Below are 24,938 nucleotides of genomic sequence, written 5' to 3'. Positions count from 1 at the left end.
CAAAGGCAGAGAGGCGATTCAGCATCCTGACCCCAGATATTGTAGCTGAAAAAGCCCTTTGCCTTTTATATTTCAACCTGAATAGGTGTATGACTCAGTAGTGAAAGGATTTGTAGCAGACACTCAATAGAAGCTGCTCTCGAATTTTGACAAATCCCATCCTGAGCCAAGAAGAGAAACAGATATTGATCCTAAGTGTACCTAATTCATCTCTGCACTTGTAATCCCAAAAGAAAATGCCTTCTATGACCGGAGGGCAGTCAATATTTTTTCCATCTTGTAAAATAAATAGCAATTATTTTGGTATGTCTTCATGCGTCTGGGGCACCAGAAGTAAACAAAGAGTTGATTTTTCCTCTTTCTAGAGTCCAGTTATAATAACTATTGGGTTTCTTGTTTGGGCTAATTAAAACCACATCAAATAATTTGGATTGATGAGTGACCAGAGGTGATTGTATCATACTTTGGCCACATTAACAAGGAAGCCTCATTCCGCAGGCTGGGGAGTGGCATATCTGCAGAGACTTAGCTGGGCACATACAATAAATTGCAGGAGAATTCATTTCAGGGGACTCTGTCTGACTCCAGGAGTATTACAGTTTTAGCCATGCAGGGGAGGTGTTCATATCAGCCAGGGGTCTACTTACAAACATGGTTTAATTTATTGTCCTTCCTCTCCTTTACCTGTGAGGCTAGAGTTAGTTATGGGGGAACTTCCGGAAGGTCAGCAGGCCAGGCCGGATAGAGGACTGTTCTGTTTCCACAATCATTCTGTATATTCTCAATCCAGATGGATGGTCACAAATTGTTGGAAATACTGAAAAACTGATTTGTGTCTATATTGATTGAAGCCCCACATCATTTCCCAGACACCCCAGGTCAATTCCAATGAACAAGCACATGATTTCTTTGAAATGATGCACATCAAACACTGTGCCTACATGTGGGCAACCCATCTGCTTAATTTCATTTTTTTCTGCACATTAATAATTGTTTTGATTATTGTATCTGACTAGTTCACTCAGATAAACCAAACTTCTAACTTCTTGAAAATGAAGAACAATATCAGGAATCAAATTTAGATTATTCAAGACTTTGAAGGGATATTAGTTTCAAATGACAAATCATTTGATTTTGGCAATCTAAGAGAACCATCTGAATTTTCACCAAATTTTCTCTCCGTGCTTTGTCAGAATTCTTATTTGGATAGACTATGAGTCTTAGCCAGAGAGGCAATTCTGATATCCTTAGAATTTGCCAGATCCATGGGGTGCTGGGCAAACAAGTCCTCATGACGCAGCCATCAGATGTTTGGGAATTGTGTGTACGTGTTTCACTCTCCAGCCAAACCAGCCTTGCTCCTTCTTCCTGGCATGGGCCTTAGATTCTTTCTTGTAGGTTGTTGTTTGTTCCTGAAATACCCTCTCTGCCATCAGTTCATATTAAATTAGTGTTCTAGCTGGTTTCCCCAATGCCCTCATGAATAGGCCTGCAGATTCTATACACCAGCTTTGAGATGTTTCCTCCAAAGTCATGGCAAGTTCAGGTCCAAGGTTTAGCCTGTTCATCAGTGTGAAGATGAATGGTAAATACACTAAGCCAAACTAGAAAAGATTGTTTTAAAAATTATAAGATTTCTACCTGTTAATTTATAACTAAATGTCAATAACCTTAATTAAAATCTTAAAGCCATGAGACTCATTACTGAGAATGGATAAATGGCACATTTATATGAAAGAATATAATTTGATGGAGAGTTAGAGGCACTGAAAACTACCTTCAGCCTTGGCCCAAAGTAACTCTGTGTCCTTAGTTAAGTCACTTAATATTTCTGGGTTTAAATGTCCTTGTTGTCAAATGAGGGTGTTGAGATTAGATGGCCTCTAAGTCTCCCTGCTGCTTTAATGTTCTATGATTCTGTATCTCAAAGACATGTAAGTAAGCCATTTGGGAAGATTTACATTGTTTTCTTTACATCTGTAAGGCAGAAACAGAGATATTGGGCTTATCTCAGCATGGTTAAAAGTGAAGAAATATCAAGCTTATGTTGTGAATCTCCTTAGTGGATCAAGGCATTTACCAATGTTCTTCTTTTACCGTTTTCATCTTTTAGAGTCCTAGGGATGAAAAAAAATTGTGCACATTGGTAAAACTAATACTCTTACAATGAAATTATCTGGTAGTATTACATTTCATAACACAGCTAGAACATTGACACACATGTATATGATGTTCATGATTATGGGTTCTTATGTTTAAAAAAAAACACCCTAGAGATGATCTCATCTGGTCCCTCTTTTCATGGATGAGACTGTAAAGCCCCAGAGGAGTTTCCTAAAGCCACCTAAGTAATTTAAACTTTGAGATCCAATGGCTTAGCTGACTCTTGTCTAATCCTTTTTGCTTTGTTTCTTCCCACACTTCCACAGGATGTATACATTATAAGCATGTAAACATCTATATCATTGAGGTAACATGCAAATGTCTTCATTAATTATTTGTATACATAAAATGTACCCTCACCAACCAAAGACGCATTCTTAAGACTGATGCAGAATGATTAAAGATCATGCATAGACTTCAAACATCCTCCTTGATTCTCTAAGCATCTGACATAGCCAATACTCCCACTGGCTTGTAATTTATCCAAAGTCACACAGTAAACCCAGCCTGGCTAAACCGAGATTTCTCTCTTGGCTAGTTATTTTCAGAGTTGGACCTGGAGCATGGGGCTTTCAGTTTTCAGTCTGTGTTTCTTCTCACATATCAAGCTAGCATTTATCCAACTTTCATCACTTTTCCAACCCTTTCCCAGTTTTTGCTTGAATACTTCCAGTAAATAGAGTCCACCACTGCCTGAAACAGCTAATTCCACCATAAGAATGTTGTTTCTGATTTTGACTTGAAATTAGATTCCCTGTGACTCCACTCATGTGTCCTAGCTTGTCCTCTGCTCCTGTGTGTTGCCACCCACATGATGACACCCCTTATATAATAGAAATCAACTGCCCTGTTCCTGTCACACCACCCTCCTGTCTTTCCTTAACGGGCTTGGCTTTCCTATTCTATTCTCCCTTTCATTCTTCACACCATGTTTCCCCTCCTTTGGGTATTTCTCATTGGCCTCAGAAAAACGTTGTGTCCCAAATAGAACATGATTCCCTAGATTTTCTCTGATTAGTGTAGAATTAGTGAGCTGTTATTCACCACGAACAGGATACTACCTTTCCATCAAGCCCAGAGACTCACCAGTTTTCACTTATTGCTTTGTTAAGGGGTGATAAATTTGCTCAATCCTTTCCTTGGTTTCTCAGCAGAAGGCAGGCAGAGGAGCAATGGGCTTGATTTCAAGAATCTCTGTCCTTCTAGAACACTGAAGAGCTTGTCAATATCTTTTCTAGGTGTGTTTTGTCAAACCGATATTCCAATAGACAGCAGTTAGCACCTCACCCTATGCTTGAGAATTACATTTGGGGGAATTTACTTTGACTGATCACAGCTTGTAGGGATCATTTGGTTCTATGGATCTAATTTTATGTTTCAAAATCCATTTTCTGTCAGTGATGATGTGTATACCCCTTGCTTTCACTGATTTGCAAAGAGCAGTATAGAAATACATCTTTTACTTTTCTTTAAGGCTTGTCTAAAGGAAAAAACAATCCCTCTCCCCACCTCTCCCCTACCCCAGGAAGATTCGGCCACTGAAGATAAAAGATATCACACCTCCTAAGAAATCTGATGAGAGCAAATTGTCACCCTATTGACATATTGAGATGGCAAATCACACAGTGCATTTCCCAGGCCCCAGCAATATTAATGTTCTTTTTTTCTTGGAATGTATCTGATTGGGAAAGTTTATTGTCCTATAGATTGTAATGTGGTGATCAGTCAGATAAAACCATCATAAAGCATAATAACTCTGATTCTTATTATAAGCTGTGGCCATATTTTCATCAGGCCACCAAAAAATGGTACAATATACCTAAGTAGAGAAGATTCAAGGATATGATTCTCTTCTATGGTAAGAACAGTAATATAGGAGGAAAACATAGTGTAATAGGCCAAGGGGAAAAAAAAAATCCAGTTGGTGACAAGAACAATAGATTTCACAGAAAAATATGTGGTAAGAAAGAAACATTGCCTTGTTTGGGACACCTGTAGTTAATTATTGCAGCTAAAGATATTAAAATCAGTTTCTTTGCTCATATATCTTCATAGACTGTTTGTCAATATTAAATGACAAAAGCTTAATAATCAAAAGTACTGAGTTGGCAAATGTTTTCTAATTTTAATAACTTCTTGTTGTAATTACCAGGTCTTAGAGTGAAATGATTTAATTAGAAAGTAATCAAGAAGTGTCTATTGTTAATTGAAGGAATTATAAAAGATCTGCATTTTTAATATATTTCTGGGTTATAAAATTAGAATTTACCATAATTATTTTTAAACCACCCTGATGAGGAATGTTTGGTGTAGCAGCAAACATTTTGGTGTAGCAGCAAAGTATTTGATACTTTTAAGAGGGACATCCATCATTGAGAACATCATGTGATTACAAGATCCCATCCCTCTTGTCTGGTAAATAATAATAATAATAATAATAATAATGACAGTTAATATTTATTAAGAACTTATCGTCTGTCAGAAAAAAGTGGTTCAGAGCAGGAACAATATCTGTTTATTCACCAATATATCTTCTTTGCACATAGTAGGTCTCTGATAAAGAATTTTAAATCGTGTTGAATGATGACCACAGGGAAGTTTCAGAAATAAACAAGTGTGATGAGATTCCCAAGCTCACTTTTAATGGAGTTGGTCAGCTGACTCAGTCTTCTCATTAGAACCCTCCTGCTGGCACATACTTTTTTTTGGCTGAGTAGACTTATTTATATTTTCTCTCAACTCCAGAGTATAATACACATTTCTATATACATATAGTTCAGTTGAAGTGGCAAAGATGTTGCCACAGACCCTAGAGAACAAATGTTTACTATTTGCTGCTTCTTGTTTATCCTATGTATTAAGCAATCAAACACGGGGTATTAATGGGTATTTACAGAATAGAAGTAAGTGGTAAACAAGGGAATGAAGATAAATAAAGGGAAGTTAGTGTCAATTCCATCAAAGTAAGAGTGGTGCTGTTGAATGCTACAAAGATGAAATCATTCAGCTTCATACTGCTGATGTGGAGCAGGAAGGTGAGATATACCTTTAAATATCTAACTGTACAAAAACAATCTTTTTCAAGAGAACTGGAAAATTCACATCTTCACTAAGCCACCCATCTCTTGCTGTCCCTCCCAGGCCCATCACTATGATATGCCTGCCTCGTCATCCACAGAGTTTAGCCACAGTGAATTACCAGGGACTTAATAGTTATCTGGGGTTTAATGACTTTTCTCTGCATCTTGGACCATCAACTCCTCCTGGACTCTCATTAATCCCAGGGGCAATGGCTTAGACCATGATCATCATTGCTTTAACAAATACTTCCAGGATACAACTAGAGTGACTTTCCATTTATCTTCCATGGAAATTCATTCTGCAGGAATGACACTGTCAGCTTAACAGACACAAGCTATTGTCTCAAAGTTAAAAAAATGGTTTTATTTCTCTCTGTACTTATTATATTGAAAAACAAAGGCTAATTAAATGTTTTATTTCCTGGCTCCTTGGAGACAGAGAAATGCTGGCCAACTTGCTTTAAGAAAGTTTTGCTAATATTGTGATGATATTTAGCCTTTATACAGGTAAAAGTTAGTGGGGGTGGTGAGAGGAATGTGAGGGGTAAAGTGTGAATAATTAATACATAGAAGAGTCAGTATTTCAAAGAATCAAATTTCAAAATTTAAATGACTAAACCAGAGAATGAATGAATTAAAGAACCAATGTTTATTCATTAAAAAATTCCTGTGTTTGTTGTTGATTTTTTTAACTTTAGATTTGTAGACTCAACCTACAAAGGCTGTTGATTCAGCCACTAAAAACCAAAAACAAAATGAAGAGCTAAACTCAAAATTCATGCAGTGGCACTAGGTAGCAGAATTTGCCTCAGTCATGTATGCACGAAGCGATTTATCAAAGATGCAGATTACAATAAGAAACTTTCTAGTACATTATTATTAAAGAATATATTAAGACTGATTAACATAAATAACACCAAGAGGAGAGTACATTCAAACATGCTCTTTGAAAGTAAGATTTAAAGCAAGAATAATTCCAAGATATAATTGCATACTTTGATACCAACTCCTAGTTTATATGTCTTAGAAAGAAAGTTACACCTCCCTCGTCTAATTTCAGAATCCCTACATCTAGCTCTAGGCCACTGTTACTTTATTTGGAACCAAAATATCTGTACATTCCATCAGAGTCATTTGTTGTAAAGTTTACTTCCATTGTAAATTCTCTCATTTAACAGTGGCCCAGTCACAAGGTATAAGGAAGAATCTTTCTGTTTCCCTGCTTGCACCTTTCCTAATACAGATTTTTATTAATATTGTAGACACAGGAAGGAGAAAATCTTATGGAACATCTCTGTGTCCAGTCTTCTGCCATTCTGCCCTCACATTAATGTGTAATATAAGATAAGCCACATAACCTTCATGGTTGGTCCAGTCTTCAAGGAGAGGACATACAAATGAAGTTATATTAGAAAATTGCAAAGCTTTCTTCTGGTTTAAAAGGATATGATTAAAGAGGAGAAAATATGTTTTCACTTTGCCCTTCTTAGAAGACAACCATTTCTCCTGTCCATTTTCTAACATGTTAGATGGAAGCTACCGTGGTGGTGTAATGCTTTGAGACCAACCACTCATCTATCCAGTTAGTCCTTGATATTGAGTTCTCAGAAACTCTTTTCAGCAATAGTTTGCACTATTAAAACTAGATTAAATGTTTCAGGAGAACAGCACATTTTTATAAGAAGTTCAGGGAAGTTTGCAGAACCTGGAGTAGGAGTAGACATCATTGCGGTCCTCATCTCTAAGAACTTTCTCTTTACAACTTTCCTCATTGACAATGCTGAAGAGTGTTAATTGACAATAACACTGTATTTATTAAGTACTTACTTGTTTTCCCTGTCAGTTCATCATAGACCTACCTCATTGCCATCAGAACTTGGATTCAGAATGAAATAATCAAATTTATACTTAGTGTTCCTATAATTCCAACTCCCCACCCAAATATTAACCCAAACAATATCATGATAAGGTAAGTATCTGTTTCTCATTTAAGTTTTTGAGATACTGAAAATAGCTTCTCAGTTTCATTTCTACTTTAAATGTCCTGAGGTCCTATGTACCCAAGGAGGGACCCTATCATTTACCGGATCACAAAACTAAAGTTGGTGACTCATGCAAGGTTACAAAAATAACCCATGGTAGTATCACCTCCTCCTGTGGTCCTTATCTTTGGTCCTAGGAAATTGGGGAGTTATCACAAACTCTTTGTGATCCCAACAACTACTAAAACCTGTTAGATTTTCTCATAAACCTATTAAAGTTTCTCCACAACCATGGCCACTGCATTAGTCTTTTTAGTTTCTTCCCTGGACTATTTTATTTTCATTAGTTTTGGTACACATTAGTCTTCAATAGTCTCCTCCAATATCATCTCTGACATGCCCTTGAGAATAAGGCAACCCACAACTGTGCTCCCACAGCACATTCTTTTATGATAGCAGTGTTTGCCCACATTAGTACAATGATCTATTTATGGGTCTGTTTTCTCTAATATTCCTCAAACCACATCATGCAGGGAACACAGTGTTTTGGCCCAATTTGGTACTTGAAATCTGAAAGGAATAAACGTATGTGGTCTGTGTATTTAGGAAGAATTAAGATGCATAAGACTATTTAAACATTTGGGGATTGTAAGAAGCATAGACTTCTTCACCGTTTGTCCAAATATCGTAATAAAGGAACATTCTTCATATCTTGGTGGAGGTAAGATAAAAAAAGCCCTTCTCTAAATATGTGGATGTAAATTTATGGGAGCCATCTCTCAAAGAGGAAAGTTTTCCTAGATGATAGAGCCATCTTGGATTATTGAAGAAAAATTAGAGATTTGTGAGGAGGAGTAAACCCTTCCCTTAAAGAAATAATTTCAAGAATTGTAACATCTACACACATCCTGTTAGACCATACTCCAGGGGGCTAATTTAGGACAGGATTCTGGATTGAAAGGACTACTGGACCTAACCTACAGAAGCAGTGGAGGTGATGTTTCCCAGATTTCTCCCTAATATCTGTATTTGAGCATGTAGGATGTGAGAAAACCGAAAGAAATTCTCTCCGTTATCTTCTACTTGTATATTTTTAAATTTAATGTTCCTTTTCATTCCCTCTACACCAAACATATTTCTGACTTCTCTGCCCCAAATATAAGAATATATGCTTTTTTTGTCTCCTAGGTGTTTTTGTCATCTTCCAATTCCCCACTGCCTGGAAGAATTAGGTAAACTCTTTGTCAAAGATCTCCAAGTTTACCAAGGAAAGGTGTTGTACAAAAAAACATAATTTTGAAACTTTCCTCACCAAAGCTGCTGAAATTATCCCTGTTTTGTCTAAATCCAAAGTGGAGTGACTGGTGTTTTAAAAGCAAAACAGGTTCAGCTGTCACTAAAGTGATGAATGTAATCTTTCTGCTTTCAGAGAAGTATAGACTATGAGACTCATCTGAAAGGTACTATGGCTATAATAAAGAACACTTCTCCACATCTGAATTTTCCAGGGGGAAAAAAAAACATTTTGAACAAATCTGGAATACTCCAATGACTGTGAAAAGGGTGGGTTCAAGCAACAACGTTTCAATAATATGAGTGACTTTTAAAATGACCCCATTTACATATGTTAACTGAAAAAAAGATGAAGGGAATAAAAAGGATGAACACAGTCATGTTAATCAAATCTCAGATGCCCAAACTAGGAGCCTCCAATTTAAAAACTAAAAGGGATTGCAAAGACAAATATCATATGATATTGCTTATATGTGGGATCTAAAAAAATGGTACAAATGAACTTATTTACAAAACAGAAAAAGAGTAACAGATGTAAAAAAACAAACTTATGGTTACCAGGGGGGAAAGGAGTGGGGTAAATTTGGAGATTGGGACTGACACATACACACTACTATATATAAAATAGATAACTAATAAGAACCTACTGTATAGCACAGGGAACTCTACTCAATACCTTGTAATAGCCAATGTGGGAAAATAATCTAAAAAAGAGTGACTATATGTATATGTAAAATTGATTCACTATGCTGTACAGCAGAAACTAACATAACATTGTAAATCAACTATACTCCAATAAAATTTTTAAATAAATAAATAAAAGGGATTGCACTTGAGTTTGAAGGTACTGCTGAGAAAGTAAAATCCCACTCCGCTCCCCCCAGTTTTTGTGTTACCAACCAAAAATAACATTCAGTATTGGTTTCCCAGTCTGCATAGAAAATCCAGGAAAACTTACACGGACAATTAACAATATACTTTAAAAAAATTGAAAGCATCCTTATTTGCCAGCAGTAATCTAAAAGAAAACTGTATCTGCAAGAAGGACAGATTTGTCCCTTTCTTTTTTTTTTTTTTTTAGCATCTTTATTGGAGTATAATTGCTTCACAATGGTGTGTTAGTTTCTGCTTTATAACAAAGCGAATCAGATATACATATATATATAGCCCCATATCCCCTCCCTCTTGCCTTCTCATCCCTCCAGGTAGTCACAAAACACTGAGCTGATCTCCCTGTGCTATGTGGCTGCTTCCGACTAGCTATCTATTTTACATTTGGTAGCATATATTAGTCCATGACACTCTCTTACATCATCCCAGCTTACACTTTCTCGCACCCCGTGTCCTCAAGTCCATTCTCTACATCTGCGTCTTTATTCCTGTCCTGTCCCTAGGTACTTCATAATTTTTTTTAATATTCAATATATATGTGTTAGCATATGGTATTTGTTTTTCTCTTTCTGACTTACTTCACTCTGCATTACAGACTCTAGGTCCATCCATATCACTACAAATAACTCAATTTCATTTCTTTTTATGGTGGAGTAATATTCCATTGTATATATGTACTACATGTTCTTTATATGAACATTGTGGTACATAACTCTTTTTGAATTATGGTTTTCTCAAGGTTATGCCCAGTAGTGGGATTGCTGGGTCATATGGTAGTTCAATTTTTAGTTTTTTAAGAAACCTCCATACCGTTCTCCATAGTGGCTGGATCAATTTACTTTCCCACCAACAGTGCAAGAATGTTCCCTTTTCTCCACACTCTCTCCAGCATTTATTGTTTGTAGATATTTTGATGATGGCCATTCTGACTGGTGTGAGGTGATATCACATTATAGTTTTAATTTGGATTTCTCTAATGATTAGTGATGTTGAGCATTTTTTTAGTGTGCTTGTTGGTTATCTGTATATCTTCTTTGGAGAAATGTCTATTTAGGTCTTCTGCTCGTTTTTGGTTTGGGTTATTTGCTTTTCTGATATTGAGCTGCTTGTAAATTTTGGAGATTAATACTTTGTCAGTTGCTTCATTTGCAAATATTCTCTCCCATTCTGAAGGTTGTCTTTGCATTTGTTTATGGTTTCCTTTGCTGTGCAAAAGCTTTTAAGTTTCATTAGGTCCCATTTGTTTATTTTTGTTTTTATTTCCATTTCTCTAGGAGGTGAGTCAAAAAGTAGCTTTATGTGATTTATGTCATAGAGTGTTCTATGTTTTCCTCTTAGAGTTTGATAGTTTCTGGCCTTACATTTAGGTCTTTAATCCATTTTGAGTTTATTTTTGTGTATGGTGTTAGGGAGTGTTCTAATTTCATTCTTTTACATGTAGCTGGCCAGTTTTCCCAACACCACTTATTGAAGAGGCTGTCTTTTCTCCATTGTATATTCTTGCCTCCTTTAGCAAAAATAAGGAGACCATATGTGAATGTGTTTATCTCCAGGCTTTCTATCCTGTTCCATTGATCTGTCTTTCTGTTTTTGTGCCAGTACCATACTGTCTTCATTACTGTAGCTTTGTAGTATAGTCTGAGGTCCAGGAGCTTGATTCCTTCAGCTCTGTTTTTCTTCCTCAAGATTGCTTTGGCTATTCGGGGTCTTTTGTGTTTCCATACAAATTGAAACTTTTTTTGTTCTAGTTCTGAGAAAAATGCCATTGGTAGTTTGATAGGGATTGCATTGAATCTGTAGATTGCTTTGGGTAGTGTAGTCGTTTTCACAATGTTGATTCTTCCAATCCAAGGATATGGTATATCTCTCCATCTGTTTGTATCATCTTTAATTTCTTTCATCAGTGTCTTATAGTTTCCTGAATACAGGTCTTTTGTCTCCTTAGGTAGGTTTATTCCTATGTATTTTATTCTTTTTGTTGCAGTGGTAAATGGGAGTGTTTTCTTAATTTCTCTTTCAGATTTTTCATCATTAGTGTATAGGAATGCAAGAGATTTCTGTGCATTAATTTTGTATCCTTCTGCTTTACCAAATTCATGGATTAGCTCTAGTAGTTTTCTGGTAACATCTTTAGGATTCTCTATGTATAGTATCCTGTCATCTGCAAACAGTGACAGCTTTACTTCTTCTTTTCCAATTTTGATTCCTTTTATTTCCTTTTCTTCTCTGATTGTTGTGTGTAAAACTTCCAAAACTATGCTGAATAATAATGGTGAGAGTGGGCAACCTGGTCTTGTTCCTGATCTTAGTAGAAATGGTTTCAATTTTTCACCATTGAGAATGATGTTGGCTGTGGGTTTGTCATATATGGCCTTTATTATGTAGAGGTAATTTCCCTCTATGGCTACTTTCTGGAGGGTTTTTTTTCATAAATCGGTGTTGAATTTTGTCAAAAGCTTTCTCTGCAGCTACCGAGATGATCATATAGTTTTTATCCATCAATTTGTTAATATGTTGTATCACATTGATTGATTTGCATATATTAAAGAATCCTTGCATTCCTGGGATAAACCTCACTTGATCATGGTTTATGATCCTTTTAATGTGCTATTGGATTCTGTCTGCTAGTATTTTGTTGAGAATTTTTGCATGTTTGTTCATCAGTGATACTGGCCTATAGTTTTGTTTCTTTGTGACATATTTTTCTGGTTTTGGTGTCAGGGTGATGGTGGCCTCGTAGAATGAGTTTGGGAGTGTTCCTCCCTCTGCTATATTTTGGAAGAGTTTGAGAAGGATAAGTGTTAGCTCTTCTCTAAATATTTGATAGAATTTGCTTGTGAAGCCACCTGGTCCTGGGCTTTTGCTTGTTGGAATATTTTTAACCGCAGTCTTAATTTTAGTGCTTGTGATTGGTCTGTTTATTTTTTCTATTTCTTCCTGGTTCAATCTTGGATGGTTGTGCATTTCTAAGAATTTGTCCATTTCTTCCAGGTTGTCCATTTTATTGGCATATAGGTGTTTTTAGTAATCTCTCATGATCCTTTGTATTTCTTCAGTGTCAGTTGTTACTTCTCTTTTTTCCTTTCTAATTCTATGGGTTTGAGTCTTCTCCCTTTTTTTCTTAATGAGTCTGGCTAATGGTTTATCAATTTTGTTTATTTTCTCAAAGAACCAGCTTTTAGTTTTATTGCTCTTTGCTATTGTTGCCTTCATTTCTTTTTCATTTATTTCTGATCTGATCTTTATGATTTCTTTCCTTCTGTTAAATTTGGGTTTTTTTTTTGTTGTTGTTGTGGTTGTTCTTCTTTCTCTAATTGCTTTAGGTGTAAAGTTAGGTTGGTTATTTGAGATATTTCTTGTTTCTTGAGGTAGGATTCTATTGCTATAAACTTCCTTCTTAGAACTGCCTTTGCTGCATCCCATAGGTTTTTGGTAGTCATGTTTTCATTGTCATTTGTTTCTAGGTATTTTTTGATTACCTCTTGATTTCTTCAGTGATCTCTTGGTTATTAAGTAGTGTATTGTTTAGTCACCATGTGTTTGTATTTTTTACAGATTTCTTTCCTGTAATTGACATCTAGTGTCTTAGTGTTGTGTTCAAAAAAGATACTTGATATGATTTCAATTTTCTTAAACTTACCAAGGCTTCATTTTTGATCCAAGATATTATCTATCCTTGAGAATGTTTCATGAGCACTTGAGAAGAAAGTGTATTCTGTTGTGTTTGGTTGGAATGTCCTATAAACATCAATTAAGTCTATTTTGTTTATTGTGTCATTTAAAGCTTGTGTTTCTTTATTTATTTTCAGTTTGGATGATCTGTCCATTGGTGAAAGTGGGGTGTTAAATTTCCCTACTATGATTGCGTTACTGTCGATTTCTCCTTTTATGGCTGTTAATATTTTCCTTATGTATTGAGGTACTCCTATGTGGGGTGCATAAATGTTTACAATTGTTATATCTTCTTTTTGAATTGATCGTTTGATCACTATGTAGTGTCCTTCTTTGTCTCTTGTAACAGTCTTTATTTTAAAGTCTATTTTGTCTGATATGAGAATTGCTGTTCCAGCTTTCTTTTGATTTCCATTTAGGTGGAATATCTTTTTCCATCCCCTCACTTTCAGTTTGTATGTGTCCCTAAGTCTGCAGTAGGTCTCTTGTAGACAGCATATATATGGGTCTTGTTTTTTGTATCTATTCAGCTGTCTATGTCTTTTGGTTGGATCATTAAACCATTTACATTCAAGGTAATTATTGATATGCATGTTCCTACGATTTTCTTAATTGTTTAGGTTTGTGATTGTAGGTCTTTTCCTTCTCTTGTATTCCTGCCAGAGAAGTTCCTTTGGCATTTGTTGTAAAACTGGTTTGATGGTGCTGAATTCTCTTAGATTTTGCTTGTCTGCAAGTATTTTAATTTCTCTGTCAGATCTGAATGAGATCCTTGTTTGGTAGAGTAATCTTGGTTGTATGTTTTTCCCTTTCATCACTTTAAAATGTCCTGCCACTCCTTTCTTGCTTGCAGTTTCTGCTGAAAGATCAGTTGTTAAGCTTATGGGGATTCTCTTGTATGTTATTTGTTGTTTTTCCCTTGCTGCTTTTAATATTCTTTCTTTGTATTTAATTTTTGATACTTTGATTAATATGTGTCTTGGCATGTTTCTCATTGGATTTATCCTGTATGGGACTCTCTGTGCTTCCTATACTTGACTAACTATTTCATTTCCTATATTAGGGAAGTTTTCAACTATAATCTCTTCAAATATTTTCTTAGTCCCTTTCTTTTTCTATTCTTCTGGGGCCCCTATAATTTGAATGTTGGTGTGTTTAATGTTGTCCCAGAAGTCTCTCAGACTGTCCTCAATTCTTTTTATTCTTTTCCTTTATTCTGCTCTGCAGTAGTTATTTCTAATATTTTATCTTCCACATCACTTATCCATTCTTCTGCCTCAGTTTTTCTGCTGTTGATTCCTTGTAGAGAATTTTTAGTTTCATTTTTGTGTTGTTCATCATTTGTTTTCCCTTCAGTTCTTCTAGGTCCTTGTTAAACGTTTCTTGTATTTTCTCTATTCTATTTCCAAGATTTTGGATCATCTTTACTATCATTTCTCTGAATTCTTTTTTGGGTAGACTGCCTATTTCCTCTTCATTTGTTTGGTCTGGCGGGTTTTTACCTTGCTCCTTCATCTGCTATGTGTTTCTTCTCATTTTGCTTAACTTATTGTGTTTGGGGACCTTCTTTTCACAGGCTCAAGGTTCGTACTTCCTGTTGTTTTTGTGTCTGCCCCCAGTGACTAAGTTTTGTTCATTGGGTTGTCTAGGCTTCCTGATGGAGGGGAGTGGTGCCTTTTTTCTGGTGGATGAGGCTGGATCTTGCCTTCTGGTGAGCAGGACTGCATCTGGTGGTGTGTTTTGGGTTGTCTGTGAACTTATTATGATTTTAGGCAACCTGTCTGCTAATGGGTTGGTTGTGTTCCTGTCTTGCTAGTTGTTTGGCATAGGGTGTCCAGCACTGTAGCTTGTTGGTCATTGAGTGGAGCTAGGTCATAGCATTGAGATTTAGATCTCTGGGAGATCTTTCACCATTTAATATTACATGGAGTCGGGAGGTCTCTGGTGGACCAATGTCCTGAACTTGGCTCGCCCACCTCAGAGGCACAGGCCTGAAACTCATATGGAGCACCAAGACCCTGTCAGCCACACAACTGAGAAGAAAAGAAAGAAAGAAGGAAAAAATGAAATGAAATAAAATAAAATAAAATAAAAAGTTATTCAATAAAAAATAAAAATAATTATTAAAAACAAACAAAAAAAATAAAATGTAATAAAAAAAGAAAAAAGAGAGAAAGAAGAGAGCAACGAAACCAAAAAACAAATCAACAAATGATAACAAGCACTAAAAACTAACTATACCTAAAAAAAAAAAAAAACTGACAGACAGAACCCTAAGACAAATGTTACAAGCAAAGTTATACAGAGAAAATTACATAAGAAGCATACACGTACACACACAAAAAAAGGGGAAAAGGAAAAAAAAACTTTACTCCCAAAGTCCACCTTCTCAATTTTGGGATGATTCATTGCCTATTCAGGTATTTCACACATGCAGGGTACATCAAGTTGATTGTGGAGATGTTATCCACTGCTCCTGAGGTTTCTGGGAGATTTCCCTTTCTCTTCTTTGTTGGCACAGCTCCTCATGTTCAGCTTTGCATTTGGCCCTGCCTCTATGTGTAGGTATCCTGAGGGCATCTGTTCTTTACTCAGACAGGATGGGGTTAAAGTAGCGGCTGATTAGGGAGCTCTGGTTCATTCAGGTCAGGGGGAGGAGTGGTATGGAATGTGGAGCAGGCCTGCAGTTGTTGAGGCTGGTGTGATATTGCAACAGCCTGAGGGGCGCCACGTGCTCTCCTGGGGAAGTTGTCCCTAGATCACGGGACTCTGGCAGTGGCGGGCTGCACAGGCTCCTGAGAGAGGAGGTGTGGATAGTGAACTGTGCCCACACACAGGTTTCTTGGTCGCTGCAGCAGCAGCCTTAGCATTTCATGCCTGTCTCTGGTGTCTGTGCTGATAGCCATGGCTCATGCCCATCTCTGGAGCCCATTTAAGTGGTGCTCTGAATCTCCTCTCCTTGTGCACCTGAAAACAATGGTCTCTTGCCTCTTAGGCAGGTCCAGACTTTTTCTCAGACTCCCTCCTGGCTAGCTGTGGTGCACTAGCCCCCTTCAGGCTGTGTTCATGCAGCCAACCCCTGTCCTCTTCCTGGGATCTGAAATCCGAAGTCTGAGCCTCAGCTCCCAGCCCCCATCTGCCCTGCCAGGTGAGCAGACAAGCCTCTCAGGCTGGTGAGTGCTGGTTGGCCCCAATCCTCTGTATGGTAATCTCTCTGCTTTGCCCTCTGCACCCCTGTTGCTGTTCTCTCCTCCATGGCTCTGAAGCTCCCTGCCCCACCACCCCCTGTCTCCACCAGTGAAGGGGCTTCCTAGTGTGTGGAAACTTTTCCTCCTTCACAGCTCCCTCCCTGTGGTGCAGGTCCTGTCCCTATTCTTTTGTCTCTGTTTTTTTCTTTTTTCTTGTGCCCTACCCTGGTACCTGAGGAGTTTCCTGCCTTTTGAGAAGTCTGAGTTTTTCTGCCAGTGTTCAGTATGTGTTCTGTAGGAGCTGTTCCACATGTAGATGTATTTCTGATTTATTTGTGGGGAGGAAGTCGATCTCCACATCTCACTCCTCCACAATCTTGAAGGTCTCCCCCACTTTCTTTTTAATTCTTATACTTCTTATGTCTGTTCTTGTCATATTGAATTGGTATGGGGTTCTGGTACAATGTTGAATGACAGTATGATAACATGCTTCTTTATTTTTTTCCCTAACATCCATGAAAGTGATTCTAAACTTTCACAATTAAGTTTGATATTTGCTGGAATCTTTGATAGATATCCTTTATCAGGTTAAGGATGTCCCTACTTAAGTATTCTAAGTTAACTTAAGAATTTAAAAATTTGAATGAACTAATGATTTTCCTGCATTGATTAGTATTTCATATTATTTCTTCCTTTAATCTGTCAATAAACGGTAAACTGATGTTTCTGATTTTGAGATAATCCTGCATTCTCAGTAAAATGCTACCTGGTAATGATGCAATCTTTTAAAATACACATAAAGTTCAAAGTCTTAATGCTTTATTTATGGGATTTGTACCTATATTTATAAAAGGTTTAGTTTACAAGTTTTTTGAAACTCCCTTGTCCAACTGTGGTGTCAAAGTTATGCTAGAATAATAAAAAAAAATTGGGTCCTTTTACTGTTTTTCCTTTCTTTAAAATAACTTTTATAATAAATTGATTATCTCATTTTTTGCATCTGTATGTTATTTTCACTAGGGTACTTTTCTGTATTTACAGTTTCTCTCTGTTGCTATTTCATTGTCAAAGTTTTTATGTATATTTTTCTCATGTTTAAAAATCTTATTTTCATTTTAACAAATGTTTTGGAACAATAAAATGTACATAAGTTAAAATTTTAAAAAAAAATTTAGATTATGGAAATATTGCTCTATTGTTTCTTTACCTCATATATCTATTGATCCCTTATTAATTCTCTTATTAATTACTAATATTGTTTATTTTTACCTTTTCTACCTTTGATTTTTTATGTGTTCAAGTTAGAAGTTTATCTTATTAGTGTTTTTCAAAAAATAACTTTTTAAATTTTGTTGGTTCTCTGCATTTCTTGTTTTTTTCCTATTTAATTATAAATATTATACAAGTGCAACTAATGATTAATTACTCTCTGATTTTCATTTCCTTCTACTTTTTAAAGCTTTATTCTTTTCCTTATCAGGCTTTTGGGTTGAAAGTTGATTCATTTATTTTCCATCATTATAATTTTAAATTAATACTTTTATAGCTAAAAGCTGCTTTCAAAACATTCTATATTTTTCATCATAATTTTCTTTTTAACCCACAAAGTGTTGAGCAATCATTAAAACAGTCTGAGCTTGTTTTTAATTGTCTTGCTCCTCTTAATTTTTAGTTTAGTGATATTGTGATCAATGAATATATCTTTCATGATAGTGAGTGTTTGAAATTGGCTGAACCTAGCTTTGTGACTTTATGCACATATGAAGAATTAAAAAATGTTTTATATGCACTTGAAAACATCATGTATCTTTATTTTTCTGAGGAGAGCTGTGCAAATGTCCATTAGATGAATATTTTTTTGTTCAGAACTTCCATACTAGTAAAGATTTATTGTCATTTTCATATGTCAGTCCCTGAAAAATATGCTTTAAATTTTCCACTATAATTATGTTTTAGTCAGTTGTTCTGAAAATTCTGTCAGTTTTACCATGCCATATTTCTTCATTGAACAGCCCTCCATCTTATTAATTTAAGAAATTATTTTTACTTTTTAAAATAAAGGTTAAATTTATTTATAATCCATAGCAAATTAAATTTATTAATATTTAAAAACCATTTCTGTGCTTATCATTGTGAGACTTTCTTCTAAGTACATGTTCTTCTGGCTGAAGTGTATACCTTAATAATTTTTATGACTAGAGTCTATGGGTAATAAACTCAGCATTTATACAACTGAAACTGTCTTTTCAAGAAAACTCTTGGAGAAGGTTGTCCACATTATCCTGTTTGCTTTTTCTCCTCCCTAGTCAGGTCATTGTTACTTTCAATTCACCAAATCTGTTCTTATTAAGTAATGACCTCCATTGTCACATCCAATGGTCATGTCTTTGTGTTCCTCTTCTTTGACCTATAAGCAACATTGGACACAGTTTACCACTTCTTCCTTTGTGGAATACATTCCACATTTCATCTTTACAGTACTGCTTTCTGGGTTCTCCATCAACCTCGCTGGCGTCTGTTAATGCAGGCTCCTACATTGGTTCTTTCCACCTGTTTTATTTGTACATCTTGCATTCCGCAGGGTGCAGTTCTGAGATGTTTCTTTTTATTGCTATTCATACCTGACATACAGCTTTAATAAATAGATGCTGACATGTATCTCTTGTTCCAACAGTTTCCCCTGGATTCCAGAATTCTATATCTAGCTGCCTACATGACTCCTCATTTAGTTGTCTTATTGGATATCTCAGGTACAGAAGCAGCCTCTAAGTTTTTAATCTACAAACCTGTATCTGCTGAAGTTCTTTTTTCCTTCACAATAGATGGCAACTCCATTTTATCAATTCCTCTGGCCAAAACCTTGAGTTCTTCTTTTTTCTTCCCCTCCTCACCCTCCTCCTCCTCTTCTTCTTCTTTAAAAGTCATTTTGAGTCCTCCATCTGGAATTCATTGCCTCAGACAATTGTATGGATAACTTCTAGACTCCTTTAGGAGTTTCATCAAATGTCATGTCTTTGGAAAAGGCTTCCTTTATGCCTCTTCATAAATGGCATGTTCCAATAACCAATCTGTATCCCTTATCCTGCCTTTTCTTTTTGATAGCACTTACCACATCATGATGTAGTGTATATTTATTGTCTGTCTGTCCTCATCGAAAAGAAGCTTGAGAAAAGGGGCTTTGTCTCTTTTGTTTCCTGCTATATTCCAAAGTCTAGGACAGGAGGTGAAACAGTAAACACAAAGAAGATAATCTACTGACTGAATAAATTATGCCTTTGTTTTACAGTCCTTTACAATTCTGTAATTCTAGGTTTACAGTTATTTCCTTTAGTACTATATTATTCCATTATCTTTTGGCACCTATGGTTGCTAAAGGGAATTTTACCTGTTATCATACTAATTGTCATTTCCTTTTATTAAAAATAATCTGTCAATTTTTGAAAGCTTTTAAAATTGTCATTTAGTTCTTGATATTCTATAGTTTTGCTTCTATGTGACCTGGAGTGGATTTTTAAAGTTTTAAATGAATGAATATATAAATAATAATCTATAGTATATATAATATGGGTACATGTATCATCTAAAATATATATATATATATATAATACACACACACACACACACACACACACATTGTTCCATAGTTTAACTTTCTTTTGAAGTTTCTTTTAAATCTGAGAATGTCCATTAAATATTTTTATTTTGGTTTTCTTAAATGTTAGATAATTCTCAGGTATTATCTTCTTAAATATTCTTTACCCTTTCTTCCATTCTTTCCTAGAAATCTTTCATCCTATTTTCCAGGGCCTCAATGACATTTTTTAGAAAAATCCTTATTTCTCTTAATTATCTTTAAATTGTTAATTCTAATTCACTAATGCCCAGAGTAGAATTTTAAACATCCTTTAAATTTCAAAAATTAAGTTTTCATTTTAAGATTTTTTTACATTTTTCTTTTTTGTATTTTTGCTCTTTGCTTCACTCCTAAGTTTCTTTCATAGTTTCTTAGTTTTTTTTTTTTTTTGAGTATTGTGCCTTTGTGTGTCATTTAAGCACCATAAACATTTAGATAAAAGCCTCTGTAAGATTGCTCTGTAAACAAATTTCACCTAGCTTGAATTCATGCTACAACTCTTAATATTACAAATGACATATTTTATTAAGAGTTTTGGGGCTGTCTGGGTTACTGGTGAAAATCCTTGAGCTAGAACAAAACTTCCAAGGTTTCTCAAAGTCTGCAGGCAACCTGACCCAGGTTAAGGGTCTACCTCCACTTTAAATATTGACCTCTATGTTGAAGGTAAATAGGGAAATCTTTTGGTTCATAGCTGGGGTTTGAATATTTAAACTTGCTTCTGTTATCTTATATGGCATTTTTCACTTTACTATGTTTATCTTAATTTATATATTTTAATCTACTACTCTGACTTCTATTGGGTTAGACATGATTTCTTTATACTCCATTTTTAATCAACTGCAATAAGAAGGTATACATTATACCACCAGGTATTGAACCCAGGTCACAGCAGTGAAAGCGCAGAGTCCTAATCACAGGACTGCCAGGGAATTCCCTGTATTTTTATTCTTAATGGCTGTGTCTGAAATGCACATTTACCCAAGATAATTAAAAGTTAATATTACTCTTATTCTTAAGCCAAAATGTATGAAGACCTTGAATCTTTAAAACTCATATCTCCTTTACTTTCCATTGTCCTATATTTCTTACATTATTTCTAAAACCCCAATTTCTATTTTTCATTATTTTCTGGCAATATTTTTAATGCACAACCATGCTTGCTATATTAATTATTTGATATTTTCCTTGCATGCCACTCCTTCCTCTTATCAAGCTATGAGAGATATATTCAAAATATTGACTGTCTCTCCTGTCATAGAATTATACTTCCCTCCCTCCTGGATGGGAAGCTTGTTTTGGGCAATGAACTGTGAGCAAAAGTGAAGTGTGTTGCTGTCGAGCTGAATCTCTGACTTTGCTCTGAGGACAGCTGGATCTGGAGTGCAGAGGACATGGGGCCAAGCTCCAGCTACCCACAACTTTTCTTGTTAGCAAAGCCTAGCTTCTCACAAGTCTCTCTCCATTGATATACAAAGTCTATCTTTTAAGAGCTCTCTCATTGAGGGAGACTTTGCTTATAATAAAATCCTGTAGTCTTTGCCAGAAAAAAATTTTATTTTGCTCCCATATTTTCTTCTTTAAATGTTTCAAATTCAATAGTCACACTTTCTCCAAATGCTACGAAAAAGCAGTTAAAATTCAATTCAACACAGAAGTTTGTGTGCAAAGTTACAGGGAACTGAGACATTATGTAAAAATTTATGTTAAAGATGATTGTACAGTTGTTTTTTTTTTTTTTTTTTTTTTTCGGTATGCGGGCTTCCCACTGTTGTGGCTTCTCCCGTTGCGGAGCACAGGCTCCGGATGCGCAGGCTCAGCGGCTATGGCTCCCGGGCCCAGTCGCTCTGCGGCATGTGGGATCTTCCCGGACCGGGGCACGAACCCGTGTCCCCTGCATCGGCAGGCGGACTCTCAACAACTGCGCCACCAGGGAAGCCCGATTGTACAGTTTTGTTTTAGGTGTGTTTTGTTTTGTTTCCAGGGCATGGCTTTACTTCAGTCACCTGAACTCAGCAAAGGAATAGTTATCTTCATGAAATATCAATAGCTGATTCACAGTAAAAATGGATAAGTTCTAAAAATTAACAAAAGACGTAATTATAAAAAATATCTGTCATTGCTTCCTCGCTCTGCTGTTTGATTTTTAAACTTGTGGGTTTTTTTAATTTTTTAAAGTTTATTATTATTTTTTTAATCCTGAAAAGCAGACAGTAAAACAGCTCCTGGAAGAATTTCCAACCAACTGCATGAGATCTGAGGAGCTGAGGCTCTGGAGGAGGGCTGGGATGAATGAACAGGATGGGGCCCTCCCCTCAGCCACGTAGGACCAAGGGAGAGGGAAGGATTCCTGAGCCAAAAGGGAAGTAGGGAGGAAGAGGGTTGGGGGCAAACAGAAAATAAAAGGCCACTGTTGCCAGTTTGAATCCAGAGAAAAATGCCTGGCTCTGCGTGGAAGAGAGAAGCCCCTCAGTAAGGAGGCAGTGGGCTGGAGGGAGGCTGGGCAAGGAGACAGCCCTGGGATGGTCCTTCAGCACCACAGGACTGGTGTGAGTGGAGGATGCCTGCGGGGGTGCTGGGGCCTCTGGGGTACACTGGTTACTTTGTATTTGTGCCACCTGGTGAGTACCCAGAGTACTCCCGAAATATGGGGGCCACTGGCCCTGGTTCTGATAATACTGGTTTTACTGCTGGGCATCATGCTGATACTGGTTATGGCTGGTTTGAGGGTAGGTCTGTGCAGTGTCAGGCAGCAGGTTCAGAGGGACAGGTTGCAGCCTCTCAGAGATGCTCTCACTTATTTTTTAAAAATCTTTATTCTAAAAGAAACTTTAAAAACCTTCATTACCAATACAAATAACTTTTTATTCTTTGAACCATTTCTTTGTGAGTCGCTGGTGGAATGTTCCATCACTCCTAAATGCTTTAGAATTCATTTCTTAAAAAAAAAAAAAGGACATTTTCCTACATAATACAACCATCAAAGTCAGAAAAATAACATTGGTGCATTATTTCATCTAATCTTCATAAACTTTCACTTTTCTGCAAGGATCCTTATAATATCACTGATAGCAAAAGGATTCAGTTCAGAGTCACATGTTGCATTTAGTGGTCCTGTCTATTTAGCTTCTTCCAAACTGGGTAAGTTCCTCAATTATTTCCTTGACATTCATTATCTTGACACTTTTGAAGACTACTGCCCAGTTATTTTGAAGAATGTCCTTTCAATTTGGGTTCCCCTGATGTTCCTCGTGATTAGATCTAGATTTTATATCTTTGGCAGAAAAGTCACAGAGAAATGTGGTGTTCTGCTCATTGCTTCATAACAAGTGGCACCGTTTTGATTTGTCCCATTACTGGTAATATTTACTTTAATCACTTGATTAAGCCTGGTGTCTGTCTGGCTTCTCCATGATAAAGTTATTCTTTTTCTTTTTAAAATTATTAAGAATTTCATGTAGACTGAAAATACTCATTAATCAATGAACTTCACCCTTCTGAGTCAATGTTCCCCTAAAGGATTCTCTATAGCCATTGATTACTCTTGTTGAATTCCATACAAATGGAATCTTAAGTTTATATTACTTCTGCCTGGCATTTTAAAAACAGTTAATTTTAATTTGTGGTAATTTTAGATTTATAGAAATGTTGCAAAGATAGTAAAGTTCCCATAAACCTTTCACTGAGCTTCCCTTTATGTCAACAGCTTTTATAACTGTATGTATTATGTAGACATAAGTATATTACATTTAGTTATATACCTATATACTGAATTGCTGGTCATAAGTTATACATGTGTTTAGCTTTAATCGTTTCTGCAAAATTATTTTCTGAAGTGGGCATAACAATATGCAATCAAACTCATCATTGTATAAAAATTCTAGTTGCTTCACATCCTTGCCAATCCTTGGTATTAACAGCCTTTATAATTTTAGACACTCTGTGAGGTGTGCAGTGGTATCTCATAGTGTTTTAAATTTTCATTTAGGTTATAACTAATGATGGTGAACATTTTTTCAAATATCCATTGGTCAGTTTGATATCCTTCTTGGTGAAGTACCTGTTCAAGTTTTTTTCCTACTATTTTATTGGATTGTCTTTCTCTTATTGATTTATAGGTATTTTAAATATATTCTGGATAGGAGATTTTTGTCAGCATATGCATTAAAAATATCTTCTATTCTATAACTAATATGAAAATTAAAACAATGTTTCTAGAAGAAAACATAGAAAAATATATTTATAACCTTGGAATAGGCAAAAATTTGTTAAACATGATACAGAAAGCACTAACATTAAGAAAACGTTGTTAAATTGGATCTATAAAGCCATATTAATATTCTTATTTTAAAGTATTTTTAAAGAGTTTTAAGCAATCTCTCCTTTTTTGTTATTGGTGTGATTATGTGTGTTCATTCTCTCTCATGGAAATTTGTTTCTTAAAATGGCTTGTAATTTATTATTATTATTATTATTATCTATGATCAGCAGAATTTATTTTCTGTTGGAGTCCAGCAGTTTCTGTACCTTGAAAAAAATACTTTAACAACAGAGTATTCTTTTGTCACTTTTGAGGCTTCACAAGTTATAGGCCAACTTTATGTTTATTACCAATTTGGGTCTCTATTCCACATGAATACATTTGGAACTCACAGCTACCTTTGGAGCAGGCTTCAGTATCCAATGTATTTTGAGTGATCATACCCATAGCATCAGGGAAATAAAAAGATTCCTTGTTATTTCCCCAGGCTGATGGGTGGAATCTTCTAGTCTCTCTTTAATGGATAGGAGAATGCTTGACAACTTCCAGATTTTACAGGCAGCTTAATTCCAGTTCTCACACAGCTGAGACCTGTGACTACACTGCTCCAGCATGGGTGGGAGGCAGGCATTTCTGAATCAGTTCAATCTCCAGTTTTGCCCCCAAATCTCTGCTATGTGTTTAACTGTATTTCCAAAACACAGAGATTTTATGGCTACATCAAGGAACAACTCTGAAAAATACATTTTAATAAATGCTGGACAAGACTATGAA

This window comes from Globicephala melas, chromosome 13 (assembly GCF_963455315.2).
Source record: "Globicephala melas chromosome 13, mGloMel1.2, whole genome shotgun sequence".
In the NCBI taxonomy this organism is placed as follows: domain Eukaryota; kingdom Metazoa; phylum Chordata; class Mammalia; order Artiodactyla; family Delphinidae; genus Globicephala; species Globicephala melas.
The sequence above is the reverse complement of the archived record's forward strand: the minus strand, read 5'-3'. Positions refer to the sequence as shown.